At 39.9% G+C, this 15520-nt stretch overlaps 1 long non-coding RNA gene across 3 annotated transcripts in view; it reads left to right on the top strand.

Annotated features, from left to right (window-relative positions):
* LOC140202669 (uncharacterized) overlaps positions 1-15520 on the top strand; it is a 168279-nt gene that overhangs the window by 63594 nt on the left and 89165 nt on the right. For all 3 annotated transcript variants that reach the window (XR_011887151.1, XR_011887150.1, XR_011887152.1), the window contains one exon: positions 7664-7743. This is a non-coding gene — a long non-coding RNA (uncharacterized lncRNA). The remainder of the gene's footprint in view (positions 1-7663; positions 7744-15520) is intronic.

Below are 15520 nucleotides of genomic sequence, written 5' to 3' on the forward strand. Positions count from 1 at the left end.
CAGAATTTATAGAATAGGGTTGTATAGCCAACACTGAGCAGGGCAACAGCAAATTATATGGTTACTTTAGTATGTCTACAGAACTGGCAAAAATAGCTAAACAAAATTAAGCATAGGTAAATCTGAGATAGTACAGTTTGGTAGAAAAATAAGGAGGCCACATTACTTGGAACGTGCAAGGCTGGATGGGGTAGAGGAACAAAAGGATCTTAGAACACAATACATCAATCACTAAATTTTGTTACACAAATTAGCAAAGTTATCGATAAAAAGCAAACTGTACATTAGATATTTTTCTGAGAGATGGAATGAAAAGTAGTAAATTCATCCTAAATCTATAATAAACCTTGGTTAGACCATACTTAGACACTCTTGAACAATTCTGGTACTTCTATAGACAGTAGAAAGGATAAAAAAAATTAAAAAATCAAAATGAGGATTGCATGGATATACTATCCAGGGGAACTTCAACTGACTGGGTCTCTTCTCCTGAGAACACAAGGTCCAGGGTGAACTAATAAAGGTCTTTATGAATGCCTTCAATAATTTTAAAATGTATACAAGGAAAATATTTTCCAGTTATGGGAAATAGTCACAAATGAATAAAATAAGAAAATGAGGAGAGACTCCTCTACCAGAAAAAGGTGAAAATGTGGAAATCTCTCTCACAGGGCCAGGAAATTTGTATGGAGCATGTGAGGGCAAAGACATTATCGGATTATGATGACAGATTTAATGTTTGCAAATACAGAGGGGGCTACTATTAAAATTAAAAGCCAATATGGGCTGGTTGGACCCAACGACCTGTTTCTGTGCCATATATCCTTTGCATGCAATCGTATATAAGTAGAAATGGTTAATGGGTTGTCGTGAATCGGTTCACCTCGAGAAGTTTAAATTTCTTTGCAGTTACTATTTATTTATGATCCGCTAAGTGCAGGGACATACCGCATATTGAATCGCGATTTTGCGAAAGAATCGTTTCAAAACTTTTACGGTAAAGCAGTCTAAATGAATTACGAACCAAACCAGCGTCTGTAATGAACAAATAACTATCAACGTAACTGTACAGTATCCAGAGACGCTTTGCGTCGCTTCTTAAAAATTATCGACAATCATCATCGCATCTCTAATAAACTGATGATATTACTAGTGTTTACAAAAACGCCAGGGTCAGCAATATGTTTATAATCAAATTAGGACAGCAGGAACTGTAGTTAATCCCTGAACGGAGTATCTTCAGCGAAACTAAACTCAACGACAAAACTTCAGTAAGAAACGCGGAGCTGACAGCACAGTGTAGCGAAAGTTGTCAAAGGGCGGAAAGAACCAAGTTTGCAGTGTCACATCCAAAATCAATGTGCAGTAACTTTATGCAATATCGACAGGGCAACAACCTGCGGGGAATTTGGAGTTCACAATGTAGAAATGAATCTCAATTCAATGCGTAAAAGCATGCAGACGTGGTCAAGAGGTACAGTTAGTTGTTCAGATCAAGCATTAGAATGGGGATGAAATGTGATCTAAGTGACTTTGACCGTGGAATGATTGTTTGTGCCAGACGGAGAGGTTTGAGTATCTCAGAAACTGCTGACCTCCCGGGATTTTCACAGACAATATTCTCTAGAGTTTACAGAGAATGCTGCGGAAAAAAAACAAAAACAAAAACAAAAATCCTGTGAGAGGCACTTCTGAAGGCGAAAACGCCTTGTTAATGAGAGCGATCAGAGAAGAATGGCCAGAATGGTTCAAGTTGACGGGAGGGCGACAGTAACTACGCATTACATCAGTGGTGTACGGAAGAACATCTGTGAACGCACATCACGTCGAACCTTGAAGTGGACGGGCTATAGCAACGGGTTCCACTCCTGTGGCCACTTTATTAGGTACATCCGTGGACCTAATGTGACAACTGAGTGTACATAAAAGCGATTCGCCACTATATTAATAGTTGCTAAAAGATATTTCCAGCTATTTTCGTATAAATACGATGTGTTTTTGCATAACGTGTTGATAAATATGAGTGATTTGTTTCCATCTGGGATCCAAATGTACAAGAATTGAAGAATTTGAGACCACTGCGGTAGGTTGTTTTAATCAGATACGTGTAACTTCCGACCAGGTTCATCGGATTGGCCAAGAGATTGTGAATCTTGGTTAGAGTTTGCTTGTGAGGGTAAGGGAGAAAATCCACGCATGCACTAACAATTTAAAAAAATGTCCGATGGACTTGCGTGAATTTGTCAAGTGCACAGCGAACATCTCTTCTGATTTTAGGTGTCAATCTAGCGGGAAGTATTATGTGGTATAATGATAGTGGCATACTGTTTGGGAACTAGAAACTTTAGATTTCATATCGATAACAACGTCTTTTCAAGGGACCCACTGTCAGTAGCATCAGATATTCCACCTAATGTTTCCAATCATACCAGGTAACCACCACATTCTACACGGTGAAATTAAATATTTCTGGTCACACTGCAATTTTATTTAACCACCCCACAAGTACTCCTACCTTATTATTCAAACATTCGATTTCCGTGATCCTTACACACCCATTTTTTGTTCCAGTGATTTCTACGATCAACTTTGTACGACCAACCAAGGTGGTGTGGCTGGGTGAATAGTTCGAGAGGTGACGCTCTTCTTCCGTCCATTTACGCCTGATTCCTGCACGCTTCTGTTAAGGTTTTCAATGCCACTCTGATTTTTCTGTCTCTATTTTGAACAACCGTAAGCCAGAGATCTTAAGAGACATCGAGAATATGACATTTAATTTCATCTAGTAATCATGTGCAGAGAATAGAGCGTGGATTTCCCGGTCCGGTGTCAGGTGTGCAAACAATGTCATCTGCCAATTAGAGCTAACTATACAGGGGATGTTGGCTTGGGGGCGATGCTGGTGTAGGTTCACTTATCCTGCTAGTGGATTTTGATTCTAAAGCTGCCATAGCATGTGCATGTGTGTGTGTGTGGGGGGGGGGGGGTAAGGATAAGCTCCCACTAGCTATTAATATTCCCAAAGGGGTGCGTCTCAAATAGCCTCTGACAACCAATGCAGTTCCTGGCCTTAATGTGTGACTTAGTAACAAGCCCGGCGTGCTTAGTAACTTATTTATTTTAACAGGATTTATTTCTACTGACTGGAGAAGGGGCAAAGGCGGCGCCTTAAGCGAGTCGCTTCAAACATGCGGCTGGACAGACGTAGTTGGAGAAAGAAAACTTATCTCAGACCTCCGCAGCGTTGTGGCTATACCCACTTGTTGGGAAGACTTCGGGAGTAACCCCGAGCAAAAATCAGCAGTGCCTACGCCGAATTCAACGCTGACTGGCAACTCTTGCAACGCTGCTGGTGCCAAACTGTATCGGCCTCCGCCATTCCTTTTGGATTCATTAGCCGCGTGGAGAGGGGCAGCCTGCTGCATGAACAGCCCGCTCTCCATATCGTGCTGCCCATTACTCCATCGACACAGACATGGTCCATCCTGACCAACGGAGGCCTTATTCACTATGTGCCGGCAGTATTGGTGATACCTCTCCATTACTTTCAAGCACCTGTTCTAGTTATTCCCTGATATAGACATATACAGGAGAGCAGGGATTCCTGCTGTTCCCAATATCGCGAGCCTTGTGAAGGATTTGAGATAGTTTTCTTCATTTTTTCTCTTTTCTCGAGAGTTCTCGATAAGAGGTAGCACCACCAATATGGCAAGCTGTCCACCTTGACTAGACTTTGTCATTCGCTTTTTTCATTGGAGGGCAGTATAGAGCGATGGACGGGGACTGATAAAGGACGTTTGTTGCCGCACGTAGTGTAAGGTCCAGTCTCCCGTCTGCCTCGGTCAATGTGCAGTGCTCTCCAATTGTGTACGTAAACAGTAACCATACATGATGACTACTGTTAGCTTGACCTTAGTTCTGGATTGAAGGCAATGTAAATTGAACAGGTTCCTGATTATTCTATAGATTATCAGAAGGCCGCGGATTTAAAAAAAAAACTGGCAGCGTTAGAAATCTGAAATAAAACCAGAAAGTGCTGGAAACAGCCATTAAGTGGGGGTTTGATCTGTAATATTAATTCTGTTTCTCCTCCACAGATGCTAGCTGACCTGCTAATTGATTCCAGCATTTTCTGTTTTGAATTAATCATTTCTTCCATCATACCTTTATCCACAGCAACTCCCCCCCCCCCCCCAGCTTTTCTCCTCTGGTTTGGCCATTATCTACTTACTCTTTGTCCCTTAATCATACAGGCCCATATTTTCTGTTGTCAGGTTTTAAAAAATAGCCCTTGCACCTGTGTAACACTTTACTGGTTCGTTGGAATGTTCTGGAACACGTTTCAAACAATTCATTATTATTGAAGGGCAAATAAAGAAAACTTCGTTTATCACACTTAATTTGATTACAATCGGATGAAATTTAATTCTGTTTCTTAGGCTGGTATACTTTGAACAATGCTTAAGCTTTTCCTCTGCCCAGTTGTTAAATTCCCTTCCTTACCCCACTGCATCTCTTTTTTTAAATTATCTTTAAAATCTATTTTTGACCCCGCGATCAGCGGTTTGACTTTACATTTACTTGTTGAGAGTTTTGTGGAATGATTGGCAATCTTTCACCACACCAGATACTGTATATAATCCATCATGAGTTAAGCCAAGGTGCTGACAGAATAGGATCGGTAACGATGGACAAGTTGAAATTGAAAACTTGTGGTGGTGCTGTAAATTTTGTAGGTCCTGGAAACAGTATTGTGGCAATACGATCTAGCATGCGGAACAGGCGGGAAAAAGAGCCACAACGACGAAAGTTGTAGATGGGAAATGAAAACTTCTCACTATTTAGGGAATAATTTGTTTGCAATGAATGATATAATTATGGGGACTGGTACCGCACTGTCCCCATTCTTCGCTTGGTTTACGTGAAGATATGAAGAGGCCAGGTGCAAACCACTGTATAAAACGGATGGCGATTGGAAAAGAAAAAAATACCTTTTGCAACTAAAAGAGCCATCAGCAAGAGGAGTGAAGTTCCCAGAATGGCAATGGTGTCCTTTAAAACTCTAATATATGGAGAGGAGGCAAAGGTGCGCCGGTAAATTAGTCACAAAAGATGAGAAGGACTCTGGAATCAACTTTATATGGAGATAACGAAAACAAGTGTTCCATGCTGATGGACACGTGTGGATACTTTGATTCCCGAGCATGTCCTGATATACTTTTTGCCAAAAAAATTATTTTGAATTAAGTGTGAGCTCCCATTGCACATAGAGCATATTTGGCTATTCTTGGTAAATTCCTTGGCTAAATAGCGACTTTTCATATTTTGTCTCGTTCCAGTTAATGCATTTTGTTGTCCTGTCCTTGAGGCTTAATTTAATCCTGCGTTTGAGCTTCGTGTTTAATTTCAAGAAAAACCTGATTATCGTTACTAGCGATGGGGTGAATGAAAATATCTCAGTTGAGAGACATAAGTGAGTGGAACTGAGCTGAGTATTTCCAGAGAGCTGGCCGGAGCTAATTTCATTGCCGAATTATTGCCTTGAGCTTTTTTTTTATCGTCCCCACCCCCAATTTCTCCAAAAGTGCGTTTGTTAATTTATTGTTTGAAGGAACTGGTTGACGTGCTGGGAACGTTTGAGGTTACTGAAATCAGGGTAAGTTTAATCAGATCCTGTAAATTATTCCGTTGCTTTAGATTTTGATTTAATTAAGGCGCTAAATGTGTGTAATGCATTAGCACGTGAAATGAATTTTTCTTTACAGTTTGTAAGTAATCATTACAATCTTAGATATGTGGAAACTTCCGAAACAGTTAATGCTAAAACTGTAAACTTCTTTGGTTCGATCGAAAAGATGGTAAGAGTGATGTGGCTGTGCATCGACATTAAGCTGCGGCGTCTGTCCTGTAAACTGCGGAACCGACGTGGAGAATCACCTGTTTTCAATGAATTCATAAGCATAAATTATCCCCTCTCTAAAAGATCCAACTGTATGGTAGATTTTCAATAGACCAAGCCAAAATGAAAACAAAAGAGTTTTCAGGACAAGTCAGGGAAATGATGATGGAGAAGCACAAATCTGGGGAAGGGTACAAGACCATCTCAAAGGCACTGAACATACCTCGGAGCTTAGTGCAGTCCTTTGAGGAAAACAAAAGAGAAGTATGAAACCACAGCCACACTGCACTGGTCGGGCCACCCTCCTAAACTTCGTTGCTTAAGAAGAATGGTACTTGTAAGAGATGCTATTGTGACACCAACAGTCACTCTGAATGAGCTTCAGAAGTCAGTGGCTGCAACTGAAGATGAAGTTCATTGCTTCACAATCTCTAAGGCCTTGTACAAAAAGGGTATTTATGGAAGAGTGGCAAGAAAGAAGCCCTAGCTAAAAAAAAAAGCATACCCTTGCCCTTAAAGACTTTGAAAATAATCACTTAGAAGATAATGGAAGCAGGTCGGATGAGACTAAAGTGGAACTTCGTCATCTCAACACTAACAGGTACATGTGATGTAAATCTAATATTGCATACCTGCCAGCTAACACCATCCTTACTGTAAAGTATGGAGAAGGTAGCATCATGCTATGGGACGGGGATGCTTTTCAACAGCAGGGAATGGAAATCTGGTCAGGATTGGTGTGAAGATGAATGCTGCTAAATACAAAGAGATCCTGGATAAAAATCTACCAGCCTCTGCCAGAAAGTTCAAGATGGGGCAAATTCTGTCTTTCAGCAGGATAGCGACCAAAAGCACACTGCCAGAGCAACCATGGAGTGGCTTCAAATGAAGAAAATTGATGTCCTTGAATGGCCCAGTCAGAATCCTGACCTTAACCTGAATGAACATCCCTGGCAAGACCTCAAGTCTGTTCACCGTCATTCTCTAACTAACCTGATACAGCTTGAGCAATTTTGCAAGGAGGAATGGCAAATCTTGCTCTATGACATTGTGCAAAGCTAATAAGTACTTTCTAAAAAGACTACTGATTGTAATAGCTGCGAGAGGTGTTTAAACTAGTACTGAGCAAAGGGGGATGAATATTTTTTTAACTGCTGACATTTTTCAGCTTTTGAATTTTTAGTTTTTCATGCTATACTATTTTCCCTTTTATGGGGAGGGGTGCTACTGTTGGGGGAAAAAGGAGCATGTGATCTATAAATAGAAGTTTTCAGTTCAGCAGATCAAAATCCCTGTGTAATACACATTTACGTGAACTAAGGGTTGAGAGCTGAATACTTTTAACAAGGCACTGTACTTAAAGGGAAATAACATCCTTGGAGAGATGACTGGTGTTATTCTACCTTTACAACATTTTCCCCTCTTCACAGATTATGGCGAAAAAAGAAAACTTGCTTATTTTTTAATATATCATTTTGTTATCAATGCTTTTTCAGAAGTACAGTGAGTACTGTATTGAAATAACTAACAAAATAGCCTCAGGCAGGCTTAAGCATACAACTTACTATAGATAAAAGGAAATTTCAAAAGAGAGACAGAGCTGAATAAATGTTTTGGATAGAAGTACAGGTGCTGAAACTGAAAGAACTAAAAATTCATTTTAAAATCAATTAAAATTATTAAGTAATTCAATTTGTCATTTCCTGTAATCAAAATATACACATATTCATTTAACCAATTTTGTAATATATTTTTTGCCTACAGGTTGGAACTCAAACGAGCATGTTATTCTTATTTGATATTTCCATTGAAACTACTGATCCAAAATGCATCTGTAAATCCAGGTAAGATTTATTTCCGTATCTCTGTTTGGTCTTGTTTTACCTATATTTCAGTATTGAGTTGGAAGCTTTCAAGGCAAATCTCATTCATATAATTGGAATGCATTCTTTGTTGATAAACAAACTGTTCTAATAGAGGGTATGATCTCTTCACCTGTTCGTTTCAAGAGGATGTATTACAGGAAGCTGCCACCAACAGGGTGCACAGTCCTGAGGATACAATGATGACTAAAATAATTAATGGTACCTTTTAAGCATATTAGCTGCTTTGTAGAAGAGACTATTTCAGTTATAAAGTATATTATTTCATAAGTAATGCTTTCACAAACTGAGCATGTGTTTAGTTATTTTGGAGATACTTAGTACAAAATGGCTTCTGCATAAGGCAGTTTCAAATGATTATTCCAAATTGTTTGTGAGCTTCTTTTCAATGACTGTTAACTCATCAAAAATGAAACATTACCAATTTCATGATTTTCTTGTGTTTTGAAAGTGATTTCTTCTCTTCAAATCTGATAAGCATGAGAGGCTTGATATTGTCGCCATTTAGTCTGTAATCTCTGCTACTTCCTCCTTGTTCTCATCCTACCGGGGGTGGGGGTGGGGGGAGAAGAAAGAGTATCCCTGTCCTGAACTACTATCTTCCTCATTTACATTTGTGCACCCCCTAAACTCATTTTGCCCACCAGACCTACTTGCAGCTTCCCAAATCAACTCCCATTGAATATCTGAGCAACCCCTTCACACACTTCCTTGTATGATATTGGGACTTCTGTTCAGTTCTCTTTTTACAAGCATTGTTCCTCTCCTCGAAATCTTCTCTTATCATTCCTTTCTTCAAAACAAAAACACATACTTGTTCCTTCATTCCTACATTCCAAAATTTATCCTTTTAAAACTTTTGGAAATGTAGTTATCTCCAAAATCCCTTTCCATCTTTCCCCAAAGCCATTTGTTGGAAATTTTCCCATTGATTTTCCCTTTCTGTCTCCTACATGGGTGTGATATGATCTATTTATTGAATGATATTTAATTTTGATACATTTGACCAACTCAGCCATCCATAAGGCCTTACCGTCTGCATTATGACTGCATTCACCTGATTCCATCCTTGTTTATTCACATTTAACCACAGAGTCAATTGCAATGGATTTTCACCTTTTTTCTCTGTAAGTTATGCCTGGCTTCCTCTTCTTTCTCCTCTATTTACTACCCCTGGACACCATCTTACAAATATACATGTCAATTTCCAAATGTATGCTGATGACACACAAGTTAATATAATAATAGTAATAGACATTGCTCATCCAGCTCTTTGACCCTACAATTCCAATTTCTTAAGATTGTGGCTGATTTGCCACCTCAGCACCAGTTTCAGCACTAACCATATATTTGTCTCCTTAATGCTCAGCAATCGATTTTGAATCAACCCATCAACTGAGTTTCCACAGCTCTCCAAAGTAGAGAATTTCAAATATTCATCAGCCTCTGAATGATGAAAGCCCTCTGCATCTTAGTTGAAAATGGCTTGCCCCGTACTCTGAAGCTGTCCTTAGGGAGCATATCCTTATTTGTCCTTCCAAAGTGCATCACCTTACACTTACCTGGACCAAATTCCATTTACCACTGCTCAGCCCATTTTGCCAACTGCAAAACATAATAATCATACTTCCTACATTCCTATCCAAATAATTAATATTTATAATGAACAGTCCTTGCACCAATACCAATGGAAAACCATATGATCATAGGCTTCCAATCACAAAATCAACTCTCAACCATCACCACACCTTCCTATTACCAAGCCAGATTTGGATCTGATTTCCTATTTGTCCTGGATCCTTTGAGTTCAAACATTTGAGACTAATCCTCTATGTGGGATTTCGGCAATGGCCTTACTGACGTCCTTGGAAGCACAGTCCCCATCGATACATTTTGTAACCTCCTTGTAAAATGTAATCACATTGGTGACATAGGATCTCCCCCTACTAAGCCATGCTCACTATTGCAGATTCATCCCTGCCTTTCCAAGTGCAGGTTAATCCTGTTCCACAGAAATCCTTCCCCCCCCCCCCCCCAGTAAGTTCCCTGCCTCTGATTCACAATACTTTCCTTCACTGCATTATTAATTGATTCTTCCTACTTCTGCACTTGTTAGCACATGACACTGGGAGTAACTCTTTGAGATTGCTTTTTGAGGTTCTGCTTTTTAAAATCTCATTCCTCATTCCCTTAACTCTGCCTGCATCACTTCATATTTGTATAAATATGGACTATGGTGCCTAACTATTAACTCTTTTATTTCAGGATGTTTTGCAGCCATTCAGTGACATATCTTGACTCTTCACTTTTTATCCCACTTTCTCCAACTGCTTTCTATAAAATGGTTTGTCAGACATTTAATACTGAATAAATAAAATTTCCTCCAAGTAAATATTAGGTAGACCTAACTATATATTTTAAATAAACACCTTTCCCCAGGCATCAATTTCATCCCTTTATTCTGTCAGGCAGACTTTGCAACCTTGTTGTCTTATTTGATCCTTGAATGAGCTTTGATCTACATATTCAATCTCAGTGGAATGCCCTGACGTTGTCCTTGCTTCAAACCATTTGCTACAGAAACCCTCAGCAATGCTTTGGTTGCTTCTTGAAACATGACTACTTCAGGAAATTGCTGATCTTCAATCCTCAGTAATCGAGATACCAATCAAATGTCTGCTGGTCTTGTCCTAATCCATGCTGGTCTTGTCCTGTTTATCCATCACTTCTGTCTTTGCAAATTTACACCGGCTTCCAATGAAAAAATAGCACTTTAATTATCAATTTTGCCTCGTGCTTTCAAATTGTCTGATCTCTTGTCTCTCTTATTTCCTCCCACCCAATTATCCTATGAGGTATCTCCAGTCCTCTAGTTCTTGACTCAAGAGTATCCCAAATTTTGATGGTTTCATCATTGGTAATAATGCCTTCAGCTCCACCTAAATCTCTAAATTCCTTTTTTTAAACAAATACTCCTTAAAACCAACCTTTATAACAGAGTTGTTTTGTGTGAGATTTCTTTTCCAACAGTTTCATAATTTTGTAGATGTATATGGTGACTTGTTGGTGGTTGTGAGGGAAACAGGTTGAAACAGGTTCAAGGGGAAGTTTGTTATTTTTTTCTGGTATAATTTAGTTTGAAAGGCTTTTCATGAATTTTGTGAAGTACAGTGAGAATGTTTTTGCATCATTATGACTGTGGCAGGAGAGAGTAAGTGCATGCAGTCTGGTTGCAGTAAATCAACATGGACATTGTATGCAATCAGAAAATTGAAGGAGAAAACGCCAAGGGGTAGCTATGGTGGATGAAGTTTGATTTGCCCCTGTTGATACAAATTTAAGCACCCAAAACCCTGAAGATGCACGGGACCTTAGCATTATGGGCTGACCAGGCTCTAAACTTTGTGCTTTATTAAGTATTATTTAATTCTGTTAATGTTTTATATCAGTCCTATTAGTAATGAGTTTTTAAACAGATCGAGTGGAACCAAGTATTCTCATTACATGATGAGAATTTTCTGCCAGCAGAGGTTGCATCAAGAGATCAGCCTGCCATTTTGAGATCAAAACAAGTCAGACACTCGTGTGTGGAAGTGACCATGGCTGAGAGTATGGACCCTGTGGTCTCCATTGCATGCTGCTTCTGCTCCCTTCCCTCTGTCACTCTGGCTAGTGCATCCAATCACCACCTGAAATCCTGTAAGCATAGCTTCTGAGTTTCATGCTGTTCTCTAATTGCTTAATTAGACAACGGATCACTAATCCTATGACTGCAAGGCAGAATGGTGATAGTTCTGTGACATAAAGTGCAATTCCTAGCTGCTACGATTTTGCATAATAGTAACTGGCTGAAATAAGCCTGTAAGAGGAAATGTAATTCGTGTTAGAAATGTTTATTTATAAAGTTCTATCTCCATTCAGCCTTGTGAAGGTTGTCCTGCACTAAAAAATTGTTATATACAACTAAAATGTGATGTGAAACTCGGAATCCAGTGAAGAAAAAGGCAAATCTTTATTCTTTTTAAAGCCCTTCTGCTGTAAAACAAAGGCTAAGAACGATAAAGGGAAAATATACAGAGTCTGGTTTGCTATGTTTTACTTGGTCCTACTATCTTAAAAATTTTGCTGGTATAGATGATATAATTTTGCTATCCTTAATACAAGCTATCTCCAGGTTATAAGTGCCTAAATAAAGTTCACTTGTGCATACAATCATGCTCCTATAATTTTTTTTAAATTTAGAAGACCGATGTACTTTTTTCATATGAATGACAGAAATAGTGTCCTCTCTCCACTCCTAGTCATTCAATCTTATCAATCTTGTATGCTTTTAATGCTATTCATTACCACACTGTGTATGATTACGATATTCAGTAATCTTTGTGTACTTTTTAAACTTATGGACAAAGCGGTCTAATGTCTATAATTTACATAAAACCAACTACATTTATGTTATTTATGAAGAAGCCTGAAACGTCCAACTCACCATAATTTACTATGTGGTGTTTGAATTGTTGTCTATCACAGTTTATTTGATCAAAGAAGACGATGCTTGTTAAATGTCTGTGAAATACAGTTCAAAATAGAGTAAGCAGCTATTAGTAGCTTTACATTTTGTGATTCTTATCTGCCTAGTACATCTGATTTATGCAGTTAAACCTCCATTCCCACTACGTTCTGTTTTTAGATTTCTAGCACCTGAAGTTTTATTTTTATCCTTCAATTGATTGTAGTTTTGTTTGGTGGGCTACAGTCATTGATTTAAATGGTTACTTATACCAATTGAAACCATGTAAGAGGAGTAACAGTCAATCTGCTGGAAGAACTCAGCAGATTGAACAGCATCAGTGGGAGGAAAGGGATTGTTGATGTTTCAGGCCAAAATCCTAATCATGATTTAATGAATTCCAATTTAGTGTCATTGATTTCCACTTGGAGTTAAACAATGAATCTATTTCAAAATGACTGTTGTTGACTGTAAAATAAAAAAAATTTTCCCAAAAGCTTAATAAAAACAATCCAGGAATATAAAGCAACACACACAGAATGCCGGGGGAGCTTAGCGGGCCAGGCAACCTCTTTGGAAATGAATAAACAGTCGATGTTTTGGGCCGAGACCCTTCTTCAGGACTGAGAAGAAAGGAAGAAAATGCCAGAATAAAAAAGAATAAAGAGGTTGGGGGGGGGGGAGGAGGGAAGGAGGCTAACTAGAAGGTAATAGTTGAAGCCAGGTGGGCTAGGAAGGTCAAGAGCTGGAGAAGAAGGAATCTGATAGGAGAGGAGAGTGGACCATAGGAGAAAGGGAAGGAGGAGGGGACCCAGGGAGAAGTGATAGGCAGGCGAGAAGAGGCAAAAGGTCAGAGCAGGGAAGAGGGGAAAGGGGGGGATTTTTTTTAACCAGAAGGAGAAATCAATATTCATGCCATCAAGTTGGACATTACACAGATGGAATATAAGGTTACACCCTGAAAGTGGCCTCACCTTGGTACAAGATGAGGCCATGGACCAACAAGTGGGAACTGGAATGGAATCGGAAATAAAATGTTTGGCCACCAGGAAATTCTGCTTGTGGCTAATGGAGCGGAGATGCTCAACAAAGCTGTCCCTGAATTACAACAGGTCTCATCAATGTAGAGGAGGCTGCATTTGGAGCACCAGACACAATAGACAACCCCAGCAGATTCGCAGGTGAAGTGTTGCCTCACCTGAAAGGATGTTTGAGGCCCTGAATGGAGGTGAGGGAGGAGGTGTATGGGCAGGTGTAGCATTTAGGCTGCTTGCAGGGAGAAATATCAGGAGGCCAATTAGTAGGGAGAGACAAATGGACAAGGGAATTGTGGAGGGAGTGATCCTTGTGGAAGTAGGGGTTGGAGATGGAGGAGATAATGATATGTTTAGTGGTAGGATCCTTTTGGAAATGGTGGAAGTTGTGGAGGATGATGTGTTGGATGTGAAGGCTGACGAGGTAGTAGGTAAGGACACGAGGAGCTCCAGCACTGTTATGGTGGTGGGAAGATAGGGTGAGTGTGGTGTGGATCTTCGGGAACTGGAGGAATGCTGGTGAAGGCAGCATCAATAGTGGAAGGAGGGTAACCTCATCCTTTGAAGAAGGAGGGCATCTCTGATGTTCTGAAACAGAAAGGTATGTCCTGGGAACAGATGCAGTGGAGGTGAAGGAACTAAAAGGAAATAACAATTTTACAGGAGTGAGGGAGGGAGGAGGTATAATCAAGATAACCATGGGAAACAGTAGGTTTATAAAAAATGTCGGTTGACAGTTTGTCTCCAGAGATGGAGACCGAGAGATTGAGAAAGGGGTGTCAGAGATGGACCAAGTGAATTTAAGGACAGGGTGGAAGTTGGAGACAAAGTTGTTGAAATTGACAAGCTCAGCATGGGTGCATAAAGCAACACCAATGCAGTTGTCAATGTAGTGGAGGAAGAGTTGGAGAGTATTAGCAAGGAAGGCTTCAAACATGGACTGCTCTGTATAGCCAGTAAAGAGGCAGGCATAGCTGGGGCCCATGCGACTGTCCATGGCTACCCTTGAGTTTGGAGAAAGTGGGGAGCCGAAGGAAAAATTGTTGAGGGTGAGGACCAGGTCTGCCAAATGGAGGAGGGTAGTGGTAGAATGGAATTGGTTGGATCGGAGAGCTTTGAGGCCTTCTTGATGGGGGATAGTAGTGTTTAGAGGCTGAATATCCATGGTGAAAACGCAGTGGTCAGGGCCAGGGAATTGAAAGTTACTGAGGAGAGCACGGGCATGAGAAGTGTCACGGATGTAGGTGGAAGGGACTGAACCAAGGGGGATAGAATCGAATCAAGCTAAGAGGACAAGTTCAATGGGGCAGGAGCAGGCAGAGACAATGGGCCTACCCGGACAGTCCAGGTGATAGAAGCGTGCAGACAGGGTAATAGAACTATGAGTTTGGTGGCAGTGGAAGGGAGTTCTCCAGAGTTGATGAGGTGTATGTTGCAAATGAATATTGTATTTGTCACATTCATCTTTTTCTTAGTCTTGGTTAAGGTCAGATGTTATTGTTAAATTAAAAGCTTTACTCTCATGTTTTGTTATCCATTGAAACATTTTGGAACACTGGGTGTATTTTCTTGATTACTACTTACGCAAATAGTTTCTTAATGTCGCACAAAGACTCCCTGGATGAAACGTCTGAAAGGTTAGTGGGTGTGGTTGTAAGTGGAGATGATAGGTACGATATTTCACATCTGGATCTGAGTCAAATCCTTGACACCTATTCAGATTGATTTTCCTTTAAATGAATACCATGCAAAATTAACTTAGGTGGTCTCAATACCATTCCTAGTCACTGTTGACACACTTGAACTAATGTTCATAATTTGGAATAGCCTTTGTTACTTCAAAAACATATAATTGCGGTGTAACTGATGATGGTATTCCTGAGTTTGGCAGAGTGGCATGTCATTGAAGACAAGCATCTTATTTGTGCATCTGGTTATATTTCTCCTGATCTGGAAGTGTTTAATGGTGATGGCAGATAGCATAAATGCATGAACTGCTGCTGCTAAGTTAACAAATTTCACGTCACATGCCGGTGATAATAAACCTGATTCTGATCCTGAAGTCACCAAACTGATGAATATTCAACATTCTGATAAATCTGAAGAGGTAGTATCTTAAAGCCTTCCTTGTTGCAAAGGCAACAGCAACTACCTGAGCCCACACCTCTTCACTGATCACTGCTCTTATTTAGAGCTG

This window comes from Mobula birostris, chromosome 9 (genome assembly GCF_030028105.1).
Source record: "Mobula birostris isolate sMobBir1 chromosome 9, sMobBir1.hap1, whole genome shotgun sequence".
Classification (NCBI taxonomy): Eukaryota; Metazoa; Chordata; class Chondrichthyes; order Myliobatiformes; family Myliobatidae; genus Mobula; species Mobula birostris.